This window comes from Bos mutus, chromosome 23 (genome assembly GCF_027580195.1).
Source record: "Bos mutus isolate GX-2022 chromosome 23, NWIPB_WYAK_1.1, whole genome shotgun sequence".
Taxonomy (NCBI): Eukaryota; Metazoa; Chordata; class Mammalia; order Artiodactyla; family Bovidae; genus Bos; species Bos mutus.
In genome coordinates this window covers 12,868,655-12,889,931 of record NC_091639.1, presented here as the reverse complement: position 1 = coordinate 12,889,931, position 21,277 = coordinate 12,868,655, and the positions used below count along the sequence as shown (strand labels likewise).

The 21,277-nt window shown below is 42.0% G+C and overlaps 1 protein-coding gene and 1 non-coding gene across 2 annotated transcripts in view; both read left to right on the top strand.

The window, feature by feature from the left end:
* The window catches only part of KIF13A (kinesin family member 13A), a 203,751-nt gene that overhangs the window by 12,381 nt on the left and 170,093 nt on the right, over window positions 1–21,277 (top strand).
* LOC138985132 (U6 spliceosomal RNA) lies at window positions 7,731–7,837 on the top strand. The gene has a single exon (XR_011462391.1). It is a non-coding gene; the product is annotated as a U6 spliceosomal RNA (small nuclear RNA).

Here is a 21,277-nt window from a genome sequence, read left to right as displayed (position 1 = left end):
GTAAGCATGTGAGATCTTCCGGGACTAGGGTCCCCTGCAATGGCAGGCGGATTCTTATCCCCTGTACCACCAGGGAAGTCCTGTAAGGTTTTTTTAGCTTTAAAATTCAGATTTATCTCAACTGTACTCAAATGTAGGTGGTGGTGGTGGTGGTTTAGTCGCTAAGTCGCATCTGACTCTTGCAATCCATGGGCTGTATCCTGCCAGGCTCCTCTGTCCATGGGATTCTCCAGGTAAGAATACTGGAGTGGGTTGCCATTTCCTTCTCTAGGGGATCTTCCCAATCCCAAGTCTCCTGCATTGCAGGCAGATGATTTACCAACTTACATGTAGACTTGAGTCAAATAGAGTCATAGGTAACATTTACAGCAGCTGAAATGGTTGGGTTGTAATTTACTTCTTATCAGAGTGTTAGGAAAACCAGGGAGAAAAGGTCACTGTTCTTGGGAGGCTGAGTTAGCCTGCAGTAGCTGATGGGAGAGAGGAAGGTGTCAAGTGAAAGAAGGCAGCCACAAGCTCCAGATAGTGGAAGCCGGTATTAGCCAGCCAGGGAGCGTGGGCTCCTTGCACACATTCTACGAGTCTCTTGTCTCAGCTCAGACAGCAGCTTTTTCGTGTGCCTACAGGGCGTTATAAATCTTCTGACTTGGACCTTTCAGTTTTCTTCTGGTACACTTGTGTTCTGTTGGGAGAAACCAGTGATTTTAAAGCTATTCTTGCAGGCATACAGCTGTTTTATGTGATAAGTATGTATATGGGGGTGGAGAAATGACATTTCCAAAGCTTGTTAGCCTACCACTTCCTTGGGCAGCTTGTTTTGTTTCTTAGGGTTCTGTTGTCACCCTACTAAAAGTATGGTTGCTGCTGCTGCTACTGTTGCTAAGTCACTTCAGTCGTGTCCGACTCTGTGCGACCCCATAGACAGCAGCCCACCAGGCTTCCCCACCCCGGGGATTCTCCAGGCAAGAACACTGGAGTGGGTTGCCATTTACCTTCCTTTGTGAGATGAATTCCGATCAACAGGCGAGAGAGAGAGAGAGAGATGGGGTGAGAGAGAGAGAGGAAGGGAGAGTGGGTGTGTGTTTCCCTTCTGGTCTGTGTCCTCTCAGCCATTCTTCTGAAAGCAGAGTGGAGTTATTGATTCTGTCTGGCCCTTTAGAGTCGGATCTGTAGGTGTGATGAGCTCTGCTGCTGTTAGAAGAGGCCGAGGAAAGCAGCTGGGCAGGTCCCTTGAGGGAAGAAGTTCTTTTTTTTAAAAAAAAACAGACAAGGATCAGGAAGGAAGGCTTTGAGGAAAGGGAAGCTTTGCTGTGGGCTCTTTGTGCTGTCTTGAAGAAAAAAAAAAAACACTCCCTAGGTTGTCTACCCACCAGGAATGACCACAACCATTCGTGTGGGGAAAATCAGAAAGGGCAAACCATGCTGAGCTGCTCAGGCATTCCGCTACAAGTCCTGAGTCGATTCAGCCCCAGTTTTGGAAGGGCCATGCTGTAAACCCTCATGTGGTTCGTTGAGCAGATTAACAAGCCTTTAGTACTTAACGTTTTGTAGTTTAATGAAACAGGTCCTCAGAATCAATGCTTTGTGTGCCCACCAGTCTCTAATCCCAGCTCGGTAGAGAATGTGTCATGGAGCTAAACTTGTAACTGCCCTTTTTTTAAATTGGATAACAAACTGTTAAGGGTTTTTGTTTTGTTTTGTCTTTTGTTCTCTATCCTTAACGACTTCTATTTATATAGTTAATTAAAGTTTAGTAGTCACTATCCAAATTGTAGTGGGGATGGTTACTTTATTGCCTCGAGAAAGATCCTTAAAATTACTTGTTTCAAGAGCAATGTTTTGAGTAAGGAGGGAGGAGAGTGGTGGGGAAAGCTTATCAAGAGAATGGTGTTAAATTTGAGCAGCCTTATCCAGTTTTAAGCATCTGCTTTTTTTGATCTAGAGTTACTGTAACAAATAGGTAACATTAGCATGGTAAGGTAACTAAGTTTTTTTTTTCTTTTTTTAAGCCTTTAAGTATTACTGGCTTTGAGAGAATAGTATTTCCTTCTCTACAGTGACAGCTTAGTATGCATTTTTGTGTGTGTGACGAATTAGACAGTGGAAATAATTTCCCCCATTTTCCTTTTAAATATTGAACAAAGACTCTTTCCTATTTGTGTTAAACTTTTTGAATGGCAGGGTACATCTTTGCTTTTGTAGTTTGATACCTTGAACTAACCTCACCTAGCTATTTAAAAATTAGCCTAAAGTTGAATCATTCATAAGCATGTGAATTACTTTGTGTTTGAGCCAGAGGTTTTACTCAGTGAGAGGAAATCTTGTGTTTGCCTTTTGTGTGTTTCTGTGGCCGTCCACTGGGTGTAAATAACTAGTTTTGTAAAACACTGTCAAGTACTGTGACAGAGTGATGTGGTGGTCAAGAGCCACTCAGAGGACTTGGGGGGACACACTGCTTATATTTGAAACTGACTGTGCAACTTACTAGCTGCGAAATGTTTGGCAAGTGCTTTAACCCTATACGCTTGAGTTTCCTCACCAGTAAAATGGGAATAATAAAATTACAGACCCATAGGGATTCTGAAAATTAGTTACCCAAAAGACTGGGTTCACCTGTTGGTGGGTGTTAAACCAAAAGACACAATCAAGAGAGAGCAGGAGAAGGAGGATTTATTACTTGTTAGCCAGTTAAGGAGAACATCAGGGATCTTTCCCAAAACTGTGGCTCCCCCATAGCAGAATTGGGGAATTTTTAAGCCCAGGGTGAGGGGGCTTGGGTAGTGTATGCATATTCATAAAGGGGCTTGAGCCAGGAGAATTCAGCATAGAATTGGGGCAAAGGTCAACATCATTTCCATCCTCCACCTGGGTGGGTGGACTCAAAAATATGTCTGCAAGCTCCAATACTTTGGCCACTTGATGCTAAGAGCCAGCTCATTGGAAAAGACCTTGATGCTGGGAAGGATTGACGGCAAAAGGAGAAGGGAGTGGCAGAGGATGAAACAGATAGCATCACCGACTCAATGGACGTGAATTGGTGCAAACTCCAGGAGAGGGTGGAGGACAGAAGAGCCTGGCGTGCTACAGTCCATGGGTCGCAGTCGAACACTTGATTTAAATGTGGACACTCCATGCAGTGTATGTTTGAAAGACCACCTTTGTGGTATCAAATCAGCCATTTGCCATGTCTCAGCTGACAGACCTGCTCTGTGGGGATGGGTGTGTTGAATTTTCTTGAAAGGGAAATTCCCTCTATAACAGGTGTTCACCAGTCTGGTCATTTGGCAGTCATTCATTTGGGTAAAGAGTATTATGTCCAGAAATCATATGTGAATACATTGAGAAGTAAAATGTTCTGGACACAAGTGTGTGTGTGTGTGTGTGTGCGCGCGTGCGTGTGTGCGTGTGTACGCTCAGTTGTGTCCGACTCTTTGCGACTCCATTTACTGTAGCCCACCAGGCTCCTCTGTCCACGGAATTTTCCAGGCAAGAGTACTGGAATGGGTTTCCATTTCCTTCTCCAGGGGATCTTCTGCACCCAGGGATCAAATGTGTCTCTTGTGTTTCCTGCACTGGAAGGTGGATTCTTTACCATTGAACCACCTGTGAAGCCTGACAGTTTTGACACTTTTGTAAAAGTGTGTTTGGGAAGAATGAAGGGCTGGTGATGGGAGGGCCCCCGGAGCCCTGGAATGAGATCTGAAGGGGAAACCTCATGGCAAAGAGCCTGCCCTGGAATTTGACCCATCACCAAACTATCTGAGTAAAAGGAGAGCCTGTTTGGAGACCTGCCCTGGGCCCTAGGGATGGGACTGTGGCTCTAATCCTGCAGCTTCAGCTCTGTGTTCTAGGTATTTCATTGTTCCCTTAGACATAATGCGTTCTCAGTAAATATCTGTTGTATTTAATCATACCTATTAATTGGATATTTGTTACCAGGCTGTGCTTAGTATAGGAGATTTGTAGATGGTTAGTACTACCTAGTAATAAATTGACTTCTGAGGAAATGAACATCTGAAACTAACAAAACGTTGTGTTCAATAATTTTGGGTTTCTATACTTTTTAATTTTTTTTTCCTGAGGAAACTGACTTTATTGTCCCAGTCCGTAGGCTGCTGACTCTCATTCCAGTGTTTACCATACGGAGACATAGACTCACGGCCTCTCTATTAAAAATTCAAAGTGGAGAAATAGTTTTACTTGTATATCTGGTTCTCTGGCATGCCTTAAGTGAGTATATTTTATCGTGAACTCTCTTATTTATCTGTTTGTTGTGATCTTTTGATTTTTAATAGCCTTTTAGTGGCACTCTAAAATTCAGAAAATTAAAAAAAATAAATAAAATTCAGAAAATATATTTAGGGATATTTCATAGAAACATTCGAGTTTCCTATGAACTTGCTAGTCATTGTCTTCAACGTTTTTCCAAAAAGATGTACAAATATGGAAATCTGAATACATGCAGATGTTTGGTGTTTCTCTTCTTTTTTTTTTTTAATAAGGGAGAGATGTAAGCAGTCTCAGAAATTTTGATCCAATTATCTTAATTTCCTGTGTGCAGAAATACAGAAAACTAAAGAGGAAGATGAAGAAAAGTTTTGATGTCGTAAATACTTTGTGCATTTACATGAATGAGCATCAAGTGTGTGCTTTGCTCTTCTCCTTTCTCCCTGTTGTGTAAAACATCTCAGCCGACATCCCTGGCCCGTCTCTTTGTTAAGTGGGGAAAACATAGGCGTGTAGCTCCCATGTGCCTCGCCCTGCTCTCAGCTGTGCTGTCTGATGTCTTCCAGGCTCTCCTAACTTCAGGGCTGCTGCCCTTGTTCCACCCCTGGAAGCAGAGAGTGTGATGGGGGCGGTGGGGAGGAATTAAAGAATTTGATTGGCCTGGCCCCAAGCCTTGCAGGCCCTTCCCAAAGCCTTCTTGGTGATCTGGGGTCAGCATTAGGCCAAGATTAGGGGGGACAGGCTCAGACTTTGTGTGTTCCATTCCACAGCCGGAATGATTTTTAAATTATCAGAGGTATGTATTAGATATCTTGAGTTTTCAGTTGGGAAGATAAAGCCCTTTACTTGATTAGCCCTTCGTGATTAAATGGCTGTTGATCCGCATGAGTCAGAGCCAGGTATTCCAGATATTCCCTCTGGATGTAGAGGAACATTTTAGTTTTCAGGATTCTGAAACAGGAGATCTAATGAAAACACGGAAAGTGAATAGATTTCAGATCAGTTCCATGCTTACAGCAGTTGGCCTGCTTCAGTTGCCAGTGTGGTTTGATTTTGATCAGTTTCAACGCAGCCTTTGAAAGATCTGGATCCTGGGTAGACCTGGCTCTGAGTGTTAGTGAGGAAACTCCTCCTTAAGCCTCTTATTTAGTGAATTCTTTCTAGGGATGTCATTGATCGGCCCTTGTAGGAGTGCTGAGCGGAAATAGAGTACAGTCCTTTAAAAGCCTTGAATCACTCTGCCCTTCCTCCATCCATGTGGTCAAAACCCGTGGCCCTGAGTGAAGACAGAAATAAGCATTTCAGAAGGCCAGCTTGTTCACAGTGCTCGGCTCTGTGGGCTGCTGTGAACATGCAAGCAGATTGGTCCTTGATGTGTTTCAAGGTTTGGTTAAGTAGGAGTCAGGTAGCATTCGTGAGGGGACTGAAAACTCCTGTTAGTATTTGGACATGTACAAACTTAACCAGACCAAAGCTACCTCTTTCTGGCATCTCCTCCTCTATTTGACCCGGCCCCTGGGTAGAATGAGGTGAGGTTATCCTACGTGTAATGTGTGCACTGCAGGTGCTTACTGGCGGGAGCCCCTCATCCCCACGCTTGGAGCCTCCCTCAGCCCTGCTCGTCGCACAGGTGTCCCACGTCATTAGGACATCGAAGGCTGTCCTTTCTCTGAGTAGCGTGGAGTTGAGAGAAGCTGTAGTTCAGGAATTGATGTACATTTTGAGGCCTGTACATTGCGGGGAAAAATGCCATTCATGTTTCTGTGTGTTTGTGCTCGGTTCAGTTCAGTCGTATCCGACTCTGCGACCTCGTGGACTACAGCACGCCAGGCCTCCCTGTCCATCACCAACTCCCAGAGTTTACTCTGATTCATGTCCATTGAGTTGGTGATGCCATCCAACCATCTCATCCTCTGTCTTCCCATTCTCCTCCTGCCTTTAATCTTTCCCAGCATCAGGGTCTTTTCAGATGAGTTAGTTCTTCTCATCAGGTGGCCAAAGTATTGGTGTTTCAGCTTCAGCATCAGGCCTTCCAATGAACATTCAGGACTGATTTCCTTTAGGATGGACTGGTTGGATCTCCTTGCTGTCCAAGGGACTCTCAGGAGTCTTCTCCAACACCACAGTTCAAAAGCATCAATTCTTCGGTGGTCAGCTTTCTTTATAGTCCAACTCTCACATCCATACATGACTACTGGAAAAACCATAGCTTTGACTAGATGGACCTTTGTTGGCAAAGTAATGTCTCTGCTTTTTAATATGTTGTCTACGTTGGTCATATCTTTTCTTCCAAGGAGTAAGCATCTTTTAATTTCATGGCTGCAATCACCATCTGCAGTGATTTTGGAGCCCCCAAAAATAAAGTCTGTCACTGTTTCCACTGTTCCCCCATCTGTTTACCATGAAATGATAGGACTGGATGCCATGATCTTTACTTTTCTGAATGTTGAGCTTTAAGCCAACTTTTTCACTCTCCTCTTTCACTTTCATCAAGAGGCTCTTTAGTTTTTCTTCACTTTCTGCTATAAGTGTGGTGTCATCTGCATATCTGAGGTTATTGATATTTCTCCGGGCAATCTTGATTCCAGCTTGTGATTCATCCAGCCCAGCATTTCTCATGATGTACTCTACATATAAGTTAAATAAGCAGGGTGACAATATACAGCCTTGATGTACTCCTTTCCCAATTTTGAATGAGTCTGTTGTTCCATGTCCAGTTCTAACTGTTGCTTCCTGACCTGCATACAGATTTCTCAAGAGGCAGGTCAGATGGTCTGGTATTCCCATCTCTTTCAGAATTTTCCACAGTTTATTGTGATCCACACAGTCAAAGGCTTTATCATAGTCAATAAAGCAGAAGTAGATGTTTTTCTGGAACTCTCTTGCTTTTTTGATGATCCAATGGATGTTGGCAATTTCATCTCTGGTTCCTCTGCCTTTTCTAAATCCAGCTTGAACATCTGGAAGTTCACAGTTCATGTACTGTTGAAGCCTGGCTTGGAGAATATTGAGCATTACTTTGCTAGTGTGTGAGATGCGTGCAATTGTGCGGTAGTTTGAACATTCTTTGGCTTTGCCTTTCTTAGGGATTGGAATGAAAACTGACCTTTTCCAGTCCTGTACATTTTGAGACCTGTACATGGGGGAAAAAAAGGTGCCGTTTATGTTTCTCTGTGTGTGTGCACGCGCGCGCAAGCTCAGTTGTGTCCAACTCATTGGGACCCCATGGACTGTAGGCCACCAGGCTCCTCTGTCCATGGGATCTCCCTGGCAAGAATACTAGAGTGGGGTGCCATTTCCTCCTCCTGGGGATCTTCCTGACCCAGGGGTCAAGCCCAAGTCTCTTGTGTCACCAGCATCGGCAGGCAGATTCTTTACCACTGACCACCTGGGAAGCTCTTATTCATGTTTCTAGTTTTCTGAAAAGCTGTCTTTCGTGAGAGGTCTTCAGTTGCGTGTGGCTTCTCACTTGCAGAATGTAGCCCTTTAAAGAAGACTTCTGGGTGCTCGCTTTGGCAGCACATATACTAAAATTGGAACTATACAGAGAAGATTAGCATGGCCCCTGCGCAAGGATGACACACAAATTCATGAAGCGTTGCATATTTTTAGAGCACTTTCTAACACCATACACAAAAATAAACTCAAAATGGATTAAAGATCTAAACGTAAGACCAGAAACTATAAAACTCCTAGAGGAGAACATAGGCAAAACACTGTGACATACATCACAGCAGGATCCTCTATGACCCACCTCCCAGAATATTGGAAATAAAAGCAAAAATAAACAAATGGGACCTAATTAACCTTAAAAGCTTCTGCACAACAAAGGAAACTATAAGCAAGGTGAAAAGACAGCCTTCAGAATGGGAGAAAATAATAGCAAATGAAGCAACAAACAACTAATCTCAAAAATATACAAGCAACTCCTACAGATCAATTCCAGAAAAATAAATGACCCAATCAAAAAATGGGCCAAAGAACTAAATAGACACTTCTCCAAAGAAGACATATAGATGGCTAACAAACACATGAAAAGATGTTCAACATCACTCATAATCAGAGAAATACAAATCAAAACCACTATGAGGACCATATCACGCCAGTCAGAATGGCTCGATCCAAAAGTCTACAAGCAATAAATGCTGGAGAGGGTGTGGAGAAAAGGGAACCCTCTTACATTGTTGGTGGGAATGCAAACTAGTACAGCCACTATGGAGAACAGTGTGGAGATTCCTTAAAAAACTGGAAATAGAACTGCCTTATGATCCAGCAATCCCACTGCTGGGCATACACACTGAGGAAACCAGAAGGGAAAGAGACATGTGTACCCCAATGTTCATCGCAGCACTGTTTATAATAGCCAGGACATGGAAGCAACCTAGATGTCCATCAGCAGATGAATGGATAAGAAAGCTGTGGTACATATACACAATGGAGTATTACTCAGCCATTAAAAAGAATACATTTGACTCAGTTCTAATGAGGTGGATGAAACTGGAGCCTATTATACAGAGTGAAGTAAGCCAGAAAGAAAAACACCAATACAGTATACTAACGCATATATATGGAATTTAGAAAGATGGTAACAATAACCCTGTATATAAGACAGCAAAAGAGACACTGATGTATGGAACAGTTTTTTGGACTCTGTGGGAGAGGGAGAGGGTGGGATGATTTGGGAGAATGGCATTGAAATATGTATAATATATGAAACGAGTCGCCAGTCCAGGTTCCATGCACGATCCTGGATGCTTGGGGCTGGTGCACTGGGACGACCCAGAGGGATGGTATGGGGAGGGAGGAGGGTTCAGGATGGGGAACACATGTATACCTGTGACAGATTCATTTTGATATATGGCAAAACCAATACAATATTGTAAAGTTAAATAAAACTAAAAAAAAAAAAAAAACACAAACAAAGAAGACTTCTGGGACTTCCCTGCTGGTCTAGTGGTTAAGAATCTGCCAGCCAATGCTGGGGACATGGGTTCTATCCCTAGTCTGGGGAGATTCCAGACTAAGCCCCTGGACCACAGCTACTGAGCCCACGTTTTAGAGCCCAAGAGCTGCAACTCTTGAGCCCTCGTGCCTGGAGCCTGGGCTCTAGAGAAGCCACTGCAATGAGAAGCCCTCGCGTGTCAACTAGAGAGCAGTCCCTGCTCGTCACAACTAGAGAAAGCCCGCACGCAGCACGGAAGATGCAGCGTAGCCAACAGGAAATAAATACATAGAAAATTAATTTTTGAAAAAAGACTTGTGCACTGAAAGCAGGTTGTTCCATCAGTACACAGAGCCACGTGGCACTGGCGTCCTGACTGTGAATGTCCCTGCGTGAAAACTGTCAGTGGGGCCAGAAGCCCCGGCCAGGGTCTGGTGCTACCTGCTCTGGGGGCTGTAGCATGGAGGCCAGTCAGGTGGAAGCTGCCTAGAATCTTCTATACTCCCTCTGACGGGGGTGGCAGATAGATGCTAATGGGGTACCTTGCTGTCTTGCATGGCTTAGTGAATGATCTTTGGGGTGTGGAATCTTCTGAACTTGAGGCACCTGTTTCTCATCTTGGCAGGCTGCATCCCCTTGACATTGGGCTGGACTTCTGGGAGGGAGCATGGCATTTTTACATTGAATAGACCATCCAGTCTTCTTTGCTGGCAGTTAGGAAGCTCTGTGGGTGGTAGAGAAGAGACAGAGCACATCTAGGAATCACGTGGGTACCCTGGTCAAAGTACACTGACCACTTGCCACCTCCTTCCCTTGGGAGGGTGGGTGCATCTGGACAGACTTGATCTGAAGAGGGCACCCAGGGGGTTCGGGTTACATGGCTCAGGAACCGTAGGTCTGTGAAGAGTTATTCCAGGCTTCCGGGCCTTCCCCACTAGTTTCTAGAGTGTTCTACAGATTTGAGACCTGGCTTACTGTGAACATCCTGTTAGCTCACGCGTGCATGCGTCTGTACTTGCTGATTATTTGTTTGTTTAGCTTATTTACAAGCCGAATGATACTTGTCTAGCGCCTGGTGTTCACTTGCCGGCAGTTCACTGTAGCTCTGTGAGCTCTGTCATGGAGTCCTGAGTCAATATTTTGAAATACTTGAGTGTAAGAGACTAATAACCAATTCCATGGCCCTGGAGAATTTGTGCAAACAGTTCACTGCCCCTGCTAGATGTAAGCGTGGGGAAGAACGCCTGGTCTTAATTATCATCGATGTTTCCTATGTACCTTCCCCTTAGCAGCCAGCACATGCCGTGTGCATGGTAGGTGCTCTCTAGATGTTTATGACTGGACATGTGAAAGGTATGGCTGTGCATTTACAGGAAGAGCTGGGCCTGGTGCGTGAGTCTATGGCTGGAGTGATTGTATTTGATCCTCAGGCTGTGTCTGTCATGTCACTAGCGGTTCTGCTGCTTCTAGTCGGGCCCTACGAGATCTTTAATTTTTGCCTTCTATTGTTACATAATAATAGGCTCTGCACTGTTTTGTGATTTGTTTGTTTGTTTCTGATAATAGTAGTACAAATACGTCTCCTGAGTCTTACAACTTTGACTAACACTGCCTGGGGCTGACAGGCAGAGACATAGCTGCTTAAGTAAGTAAGTAAGTGTTAGTCGCTCAGTCGTGCCTGACTCTTTGTGACCCCATGGACTGCAGCCCACCAGGCTCCTCTCTGTCCATGACATTTTCCAGGCAAGGATCCTGGAGTGGGTTGCTATTTCCTTCTGCAGGGGATCTTCCCAACCCAGGGATCTTCCCAACCCAGGGTCTCCTGCACTGCAGGCAGATTCTTTACCGACTGAGCTGCAAGGGAAGCCCATAGCTGCTTAGTGTCACTTAAGTAAAGATTGATCCAGCCAAGGTGTCACCCAGACTTTGACAGAGTTTGCATATTTTATGTCAGCAGCACAACATACGTGGCAGCCTCAGCAGCGAGCTTTGTACCGGTAACTAGCAGAAGAGAACCCTGTTCTGGGCAAAGTCATGAGGCTAGGTACGTTTCACTTCCTGTAGCGCTAGAGCTGTTATCTGCCCCAGAGGCAGTATGTGGTCCCAGACTTGGGTGGGTCCCACAGCAGGCTGACTTGGCACTGATGTGAGTCAATATGGGAAGAGAGGAAGTGTCATGGGGAGAGAGGGGTGGGGAGACAGAACGAGAGGAAGGAAAGATACTGGGGTGGGGGCGTTGCCCGTGCATCTGCTTCCAGCTTTACCTGGAGTCCAGTGCCGGGTAACCTGGGTCAGCTCCCTGGGTGGCAGGGGCTGCTGGCCCACGTCCTCTACTTTCTCCTGGTGGATTAGGGGCACCCCTCATCCTCTGGTTCCTAGGCAGTTGGCTTGATACCACATCTTCTGCTTGTCCTCAAGGCAGTGTTTCTGTTGTTAACTCTGAAGCACACACACCAAAGGACGCTCCTAAGATTATCACTGCCCCAGGGGTTCTTTGAGGGTGGTAGTCAATTTGTACCAATTTGTCCAAGAATGCACACGGGAGTGGAAGTCATGTGAGAATGGCCCTCTGTAGGAATAGCCAGTCTGTTTTTTTTTTTTGTATTTTAAGTAAGCTCTTACAGACTTTATTGCCTCTCTGAAGTCTATACAGACTTTATTACATAAGCACTTTATTAACAAGTTACTTTTGATACATCTCACAGTGATTACCAAACAGTCACTAGTAATAGTCCCATGGATGAGCCTTGTTGCTTCAGAAATCAGAGCAGGAAGGCAGAAGGCTCAGAGGCGAGCTAGCTGAGAGCAGCAGAGAACCCTGGCTGCAGGTCTTACCAGTGAGAAAGGCAGGGCAGTTACTGGGCGTTGTTGCCAATAGCAGTCTGTATGGTCAGGTATTTCTTGACTCTGGAGAGAACCAGGCATCCAGGCCCTCAGAACATACAGGCTTCTGGAAAGCTTTGGAATTCAGATAATTTTCTCTGCTTTAGGCAAGTTTTTCCAATCCTTGAGCAATCAAGTGTAAGATGGGCTTCTGCTGTCTTTCCTTCTTCACAGCACTTTTGAAATGACAGAGTAACAAATAAATCTGTTCTACTTTTATTATTAGTTTTTTTAACCCAAGGGGATGTGTGGCTGACCTCTTGGGAGCTCACAGCTGACTTTTGCATGGCTTAGGGCTTCCAAATGCAGGGAAGTAGAAGGCGTATATCCTTCCTTCTCCTTTTGGAATCTCCAGTAACTTTTTTAATACCACTTTTCTTCTAATTATAAAAGTGATGCACATTCACTGTTAAAAAACTTAGAAAAGATAACCTATTAGAGAGATGTAAATAAAATTTGCTCATCATCCTGTTAATATTTTGATGCAATTCCCTTTTCCCGTAGGTGGTATTTTACACCGCTGAATGAAGAACTTACTTCGTGGGGTTATGAAAACATAGTGGTTGCACACTGCCTCTAGGCTGTGACGCTGTCTAAAATTTCAGAACACTAACTTCAGCTCAGAATTAGTCTAAATGAGTTCTCACTGACATTTTACCTGTGTGTTGCTTCAATATCTCCCTTCACCAAAGCCTTCAACTCCTCAGACTACTTTTTCCTCGAGAAAATGCCCAGCACCACAGGGAATAGAACCTCTACTGAGTCAGCCAAGCATGATCTGTGGAATATTTGGAATGTTCCCTCCCTCATAGATGAAACAGCATTAGTGCTCTTCTGGAACCCGGGCTCCCTGGGTGTCAATCTCAGCACCTGCTTAACCTCACCGAGCTTCAATTCCCAACTTTGTTTAAAATAGATAAAGCACTTAAAACAATTTCTAGCACCTGGAAAATACAGTGTTAGCTATTTTTATTGGTGCATTGTCCCTAATGCAGTATAGTAAGAACTGTGAGAGGATGGTGCTGATGTATGATGAGTAATGATGAGAAGAACAAAAGTACTGTGAGATAATTTCTCAGTTATTTGATGGGAGGATGCAGTTGTCTGTGCCTGATCTATGTTGAAACAAACAAACAGTGTACTGTATTTGGATTAGATCTGATTTTATTCATACTCTCCTTTTTGTAAATGCTCAGATGGTCACCAGTAAGGATCTTCTGAATTGTGTTCTTTCAGCTATGCTTCAGAACTTTTGAAAGTGTACTTTGCTTACTGGCAAAAGTATGTTCCAGAATCTTGAATACTAACTGTGTCAAGCTATAAACTCATTTAGTGAAAAGAATATTAGAGACAAATTCCAGTGATGTACCACGTTATTTCTTGTATCAAACTTGCTATGTTAAGTCACTTTAGAGATAGAATTAAAAATCTACACGTGTAGATTGTTTAACTTTTTTGAGTTGACATTGATAATTTTAATTTTAACCTTTCCATGATCATCTTTGCGTGAAAGAACTCTGGACAGAAGTTCGCTTGCTCCTTGGATGAAAAGCTATGACCAACCTAGACAACATATTAAAAAGCAGAGACATTACTTTGCCAACAAAGGTCCATCTAGTCAAAACTATGGTTTTTCCAGTAGTCATGTATGGATGTGAGAGTTGGACTATAAAGAAAGCTGAGCACTGAAGAATTGTTGCTTTTGAACTGTGGTGTTGGAGAACACTCTTGAGAGTCCCTTGGACAGCTAGGAGATCCAACTAGTCCATCCTAAAGAGAATCAGTTCTGAATATTCATTGGAAGGACTGATACTAAAGCTGAAACTCCAATACTTTGGCCACCTGATGAGAACTGACTCATTGGAAAAGACCCTGATGCTGGGAAGATTGAAGGTTGGAGGAGAAGGGGACGACAGGAGATGGTTGGATGGCATAGCTGACCTGATGGACGTGAGTTTGAGTAAACTCCAGGAGTCGGTGATGGACAGGAAGCCCTGGCATGCTGTAGTCCATGGGGTCACAAAGAGTTGGGGACAACTGAGTGACTGAACTGAACTGATCTATGGATGTGAAAGTTTGACTATAAAGAAAGCTGAGAGCCCAAGAATTGATGCTTTTGAACTGTGGTGTTGGAGAAGACTCTTGAGAGTCCCTTGGACTGCAAGGAGATCCAACCAGTCAATCCTAAAGGAAATCAGTCCTGAATATTCATTGGAAGAACTGATGCCGAAGCTGAAACTCTAGTACTTTGGCCACCTGATGAGAATAACTGACTCAGTGGAAAAGACCCTGATGCTGGGAAGATTGAAGGTTGGAGGAGAAGGGGATGACAGGAGATGGTTGGATGGCACAGCTGACTTGCTGGACGTGAGTTTGAGTAAGCTCCAGGAGTTGGTGATGGACAGGGAAGCCTGGCGTGCTGCAGTCCATGGGGTCGCAAAGAGTCGGACACGACTGAGCGACTGAACTGACCTGAAGCACCACGATCACACTACTTCCCTATCTGCAGGGTTTTAGCCCCACTGCTGTATTTCTTTTTTATTTGATGAGCTTGTGATTATTCCTTAATCTAAAACTGTGACAAAGGCTAACGTGTGCTTTATCCTCACAAAGGTAAATTTAAAATAAAGCAGTAAGGTCAACATCAACCCTGATAATAAAACTACTGAATAAGTTATAAGATTTAGCATCACAGATGTCTTCGATGGTTGTGCTTGGAAAACATTTCCCTAATGAAGCAAAGTTAAATTACTTTGTTTTGAGTCACTTGTAATAATTTCTTTCCCTTCCTGCTTCTAAAAAAAGAATGGAACTTTTGACTTAGTAAAAGCTATGTGAAATTTTGTAAGGGCCAGGGAAAGAGTTTTTCTGTCTGAACAGAGTTTCTCTCAATAATTGTTGAAATACTGGCCAATAAAATGGCCTTTAGGAGATTCGAATCAAATAGAACAAAAGCCTTATTCTTCCCCACCTATGATTTTTAATATATGAATATTGTTCTCAGATAGTCAAGTTTTAATATGTTTAGCATTATTGGAAGCATTTCTTTATGACCAAATTAAATATGTGGACAGACCGTATCTAGAGATTGACCAAAACTAAGAACTAGCAGAGGATACTAATCCAGCATTTTCAGTTAGGGTGCTTTAGTTTCCTTTGATTTTTTTTTTTTTTTTTAATATACCTTTCAAAATTCTAAAAACATTTATCTGGAGCAAAATCAAGTAAGCTTTGAAGATCTTCAGATGGTAATCACCTTAGCCTGTGAAAAATTTGTCAGATTAGTATCATTTTTATCCAATTAATACCAGAAACAAAAATAGAAAACAAACAAAAACCCAAACCAAAAAATAAATGAACAAACAAACTTTAAACTTCTGTGTTTCTTTTCGTGAAAGTCGCATCAATGTACACTCAGTTTGACAGCGTTCTACTTTTATTTTCTTTCTCTGTGTTAATTCAGTAACTATTTTGATGAATTTTATTTACTTCCACTTTATTAGTGATGGGGTTCAATACTTATTATCTTTGCTTTTTCTACAGTTGAGGGCAATAGGGAATAAGGTACAGTTTCCTGATGTTAATTTATGAGAACCACAGACAGACTTATTAAAACATCCTTTTAGGCCAATGAATGATCATAGCTTCTGAGAAGTAGGTGAATGGACTTACTTGAATATTATTTGCATTTTGCCTATTTTTCAAATGTGTTTGATTTGATTTGATGTATTGATTTGATACATTTGCATATTGCAAAATGATCACCACCTTAACTTAGCTCACAGCTCCATCGTGACACATAATTCTGTTTTGTGTTGAGAGCATTTAAGATGTGGTCTCTTAGCAACTTTCAAGTATGTGATAGAGTATTATTAGCTATCATTGCCATGCGGTAGATCCCAAACTTTAAATATAGTCTCTTTGGACTGTTTTTGTCTGTTTCATGTGTAATAGTCGATAATAAGTGCCGTTTGCCTCTCTTGGTTTGGCCTAATTAAAGGATAATATAAAGGGCTTAAAATACGTTTGGTGCTTTTTGGGCCAATTTTGTGGTGATTTTGAGTCTCTGACTTGCTTGCTGGGATTTGGTTTAGCTTATATCTTAATAACTTGTTTGGTTATCTCCACACCAGTTGCTGCTTCCCAGCTTGGTCATCTCAACTCCTTGCTGGGCTTCCAACTCTCTCCTCCAGCCAAGACTCTCCCCTTACCATGCCCACATCTGATGAAGTTACACATTCAAGCTCTTCCGTTCTTATTCTCTCCAGTCTGAAATGCCCTTTTAGCCTCCTGTCCATTCATGTTCATTAATTCCTTCTAGATCGTCGTCTAGATCATTGATTCAAAATTCATCTCATTCAAAATCCAGCCTCTTTTCTATGACCCTTGTTTTAACTTCAAATCCTCTTAATGGTGTTTAGTTTTAGCCATGTTATCATGAATTCGTTCACTTACCTTTTTATAATTAAAAAGCCCCCCAAATTATAAGCTTGTTGAAAGAAAGCTTATCAGCTGCCTTTACTTTGATGCATCAAAGGTGTCTAGTGTGACAGAGGGCCCTCAACAGCATAGTGGGGGAGCTGGTGATTTGCGGTGCTTGGAACTTTCTTTTTAGTGGTGGAGTCAGTAGGGCCTTCTTTCCAGCTCCCTTCACTTTTGCTTTGCTGTTTCTCATGCACAGCTCTATGATGGACAGTACATCATGAGTCTACTTACCTGAATTCGCCAGGGAATTCTTACCCGTATTTTCTGTGGATAACATTTTTCTCCTGAGCAATGACATAAAAAAGTATTTCTCAAACATTTAAAACCAAGGCCCTTTTTGGATCAACCTGAGAACCTCACATCCCCCCGAGAGACAATATTCTCATGTATCCTCTGAGAAAAGGAAGGGAGAATCCTTTTATTTTCTCCCAATTATAATTGATAACGACTCTCCTCTTACTTACTGATGTTGAAGGTTATTACTCTAAAATAATGGCGCTTTTTAGGCCAACCTGATTACATTCATAAATGTATATTTAGGGTATGGAAGGAAAAATTGTATTTGTGGAGAAAGTCTCGCTAAACAAAGAGGTCTTGGTTTTGAAGTTCATCATGGTTATTTTTAGTTATATTCATTTGTTAAGTTCACAGCAAACTGGGAAATTCTTAAAGAGATAAGAATACTAGGTCACCTTACCTGTCTCCTGAGAAACCTGTGTGCATATCAAGAAGGAACAGATAGAACTGGACATGGAACAACCGACTGGTTCAAAACTGGGAAAGGAGTACAACAAGGCTGTATATTGTCACCCTGCTTATTTAACTTATATGTACATTGTGTGAGATGCTGGGCTGGATGAATCAAAAGCTAGAATCAAGATTACCGGGAGAAACATCAATAACCTCAGATATGCAGATGATACCACTCTTAATGGCAGAAAGTGAAGAGGCACTAAAGAGCCTCTTGATGAAGGTGAAAGAGAAGAGTGAAAAAGCTTGCTTAAAACTCAACGTTCAGAAAACTCAGATCATGGCACCCGGTCCCATCACTTAATGGCAAATAAACGGGGACAAAATGGAAAGAGTGACAGACCTTATTTTCTTGGGCTCCAAAATCACTGCAGATTGTAACTGCAGCCGTGAAATTAAAAGACGCTGACTCCTTGGAAGAAAAGCTATGACAAACATAGATCGCGTTTTAAAAAGTAGAAACGTCACTTCGCCGACGAGGTCCATATAGTCAAAGCTATGGTTTTCGTTAGTCATGTATGGATGTGAGAGTTGGACCATAGAAAGACTGAGCGCTGAAGAATTGATGCTTTTGAACTGTGGTGCTGGAGAAGACGTGAGAGTCCCTTGGACTGCAAGGAGATCAAACCAGTTAATCCTAAAGGAAATCAACCCTGATTATTCATTGGAAGGACTGATGCTGAAGCTCCAATACTTTGGCCACCTAATGTGAAGAGCTGACTCATTGGAAAAGACTCTGATGCTAGGAAAGTATTTCCAGTCAAAGTAAAATCCAAAATTATTTCTCATGACCCTCTGTCCCCAAAAAGTTTTCAAACTGAAATATATTTGTCATATAACATTGTGTGAGTTTAAAGTGTACGACATATTGATTTGATAGCTTTATGTATTACAACATGACTGACACTGTAGTGTTAGCCACTGTCTCTATCATACCACATAATTATCATTGTTTTTTTTGTGGAGGAAAAATTAAGATCTAGTCTCAGCAAGTTTGATGTTTATTACTTAGTGTTATCTATAATTGCTGCACTGTGCATTAGATCACCAGGATTTATTTATCTACTAGTTGCAAGTTTGTATCCTGAAACAACATCCTTCCCCACCCCTGATAACTACCATTTTATTCTTTTTGAATTTGGCTTTTCTTAGATTCCGCATGTATGATAGCATACACTATTTGTCTGTCTGCGTATTGCATTTAACATAATGTCTTCAAGGCCACCCACATTGTTGCAGATGGGAGCATTTCCTTCTTTCTCATGGCTGACTAATATTACACACACACACACACACACACAGTATTGTCTTGATCCATTCATCCATTGACTGGCACTTAGGTTGCTTCCATTTCCGTATCTTTGCTGCTGTGAACAGTGTTACAGTAATCATGGGAGTGCGTATGTCTCTTTGCTATCTTGTTTTTATTTCCTTTGGGTGTATACTCCGAAGTGGAATTGCCTGATCACATGGTCGTTATGTTTTTAAGTTTTTTGCGAAACCTGCGTGTTGTTTTCCTTAGTGGCTGAAGCAGTTTACATTCCCACCAACAGCGTACAAGGGTTCCTCTTTCTCCACATTCTTGGCAATGCTTGTTATCTCTTTTCTTCTTGATGATAGCCATTCTAACAGATGTGAGATGATAGTTCATTGTAGTTTTGACTTGCATTTCCCTAATGGTTAGTGATGTTGGTACCTATTTGTGTACCTGTTGGCCACTGGGACAATGTCTCTTTCGTTCCTTAGCTAGCTTTTAAATCAGATGTTTGGTTTTTATTATTGAGTTATATGAGTTCTTTATGTATTTTGGGTATTAACTCCTTATCCCATATATGGTTTGCAGATATTTTCTCCCACTCTATTTTCATCCTTTTCATTTTGTTGAATGTTTCCTTTGCTCTGAAGAATTTTTTTATTTTTGATTTCCATTGACTCATACTCTTTTCTTATGATTCTACCGTTGGCAACTTTTAACTCCTAACATTTCTCTGCTGGTTGTGGAATCACAAATGCCATCCAAAATGAATGCACAATGCAACTTTTCCCAGACTGTGCCCATAAGTGCCCTTGAAAGGGTCATGCTGATTGGTGGAAACGGAGAACTTTTAATTGCATGAAGAAACCTACCATTCAGTGTCTCCAACATTCATTTTCATTTTGGGGGTGAATGCAGTGGTTTAATAAGCGTACATTGAAAATACCTATCTTGCCTACAGAGGAGTACTCTTTACTTCAGGCAGAATGGTGTCTCAGCAGTAAAGAATCTGCCTGCAATGCAGGAGATGTGGGTTTGATCTCTGTGTTGGGAAGATCCCCTGGAAGAAGAAATGGCAACACACCCCAGTGTTCTGGCCGGGAAAACCCCATGGACAGAGGAGCCTGGCAGCCTACCGTCCATGGGGTCACAAAGAGTCAGACACAAGTGAAGAGACTGAGCAGGCACACACAGGATGTATCTCTACTTGTTGGGGAGAAAACTCCTAATACAAAGGGGTTGGGATCATCTTATTTGGGGATTGTTTAGTGACTGGCTGTTTCCAGCTGGTTTATTTTTCTAAGAATACATTCTTTCCTCTCCTGCTTTCCAGCTCTTGACTTGTATGTGTCCATACAGAGAAACATCTGGTATTCTGAGAATTTTATTTTTGGTGGCAACTGAATATTTTTATAACACTCTTGTTTGTATTCTAGCTCCCAAACATAATGGAGCACGATTAATAAAGAGCAATTTGCAAATGTACGTAACATACATGATTTTGTATGAGTATGATTGAATGTTCCATGAGGCTCTGTGAGCATAGACGAGACTTTCTGTCTGGAAGCACTCATGAGCTTCTGGCATCATGTCACCTTCACTTGTCATTGTGTACTTAGCACAAAGACTTACAGTAAACCTTGAATGAATGGTAAGATGTGTATAGTTCCTAAACATGACTTACCAACCTATTCATTTTTTACTTAGAAATAAATACATGAAATGTTCGCATTGCCAAAGTAAGTTCATAGTTGGATTTTTATACATTCAAGAAAATAAATAGGGGATGAAAATCAGTTTAGTGTTGGGGTGATTGAAACTATGACGATGGGTTAGATGGAGTAAATGAAATGAAAATACAAGAATAAGTCATACATCAAGAATTAATTTGAAGTATCATGTTATACATTCAAGGTGATGATGAAGCAATAGAATAGAAGTTTGAAATATGAAATGCTATGAGGATAGTAGATTGGAAAAAGTAAGTTGTTGTTAGAATATCCAATTGTTGTGGTCTTTGCCTCTCAAAATTCAAACAACAGCTGTACTACATTTATAGAGAATAGTCTTCACTATTTATAGCTTGAGAACCAATGTTATAAGCAAGAAACTATGTATTAAGATATTTATAGTGATTTTACTTGACAATTTTAGTGCTTGGAAGTCTGATATATCTAGTTTTAGAGTTAGACGTGTGCTGTGCAGAACCCTGTATGCAAAAAAAATTTTCTAAAAGAACAGTTGGAAGAAATTTTTCTGCTAAGAGGGGCCAGAGGTCACATTTTCCAGGGAAGAGTTTTTGCAAGCCACTTTGGTGGGTTTTGAGGAGTTTAGGTTGACGTGAGGGGTCATCTAGACATAGTAGATGAAATCAGTTTCACGAAGACAAATTACAGTTGATTAGAACGGATGGTGACTGTGCTTTGGTTAAACCCCTCATTGTGCAATAAGGTATAATTGTAACTAGATGAAAATGCAGCGGCTTGTAGAGGCGGGTGTCTGTTATATAAAGAGTTTTCTATTTCTGTGTCAGGTTTCGGACAGAAGGCTGCTTCAATAGCAGGGCTTGGGGATAGTTTTTAGAGACTTTTCATGGTTGAAATGTCTCTCTGTGATTGTTTCCTATAATAAGACCGGTGCCAAGACTTTAGAGTGCTCCTTTAAAGCTTTTTGAAAAGCCGTGGGAGCCATTGTGGTAGCCAGTTTCATGACAGTTGTGAATGGGAAGGAACAAA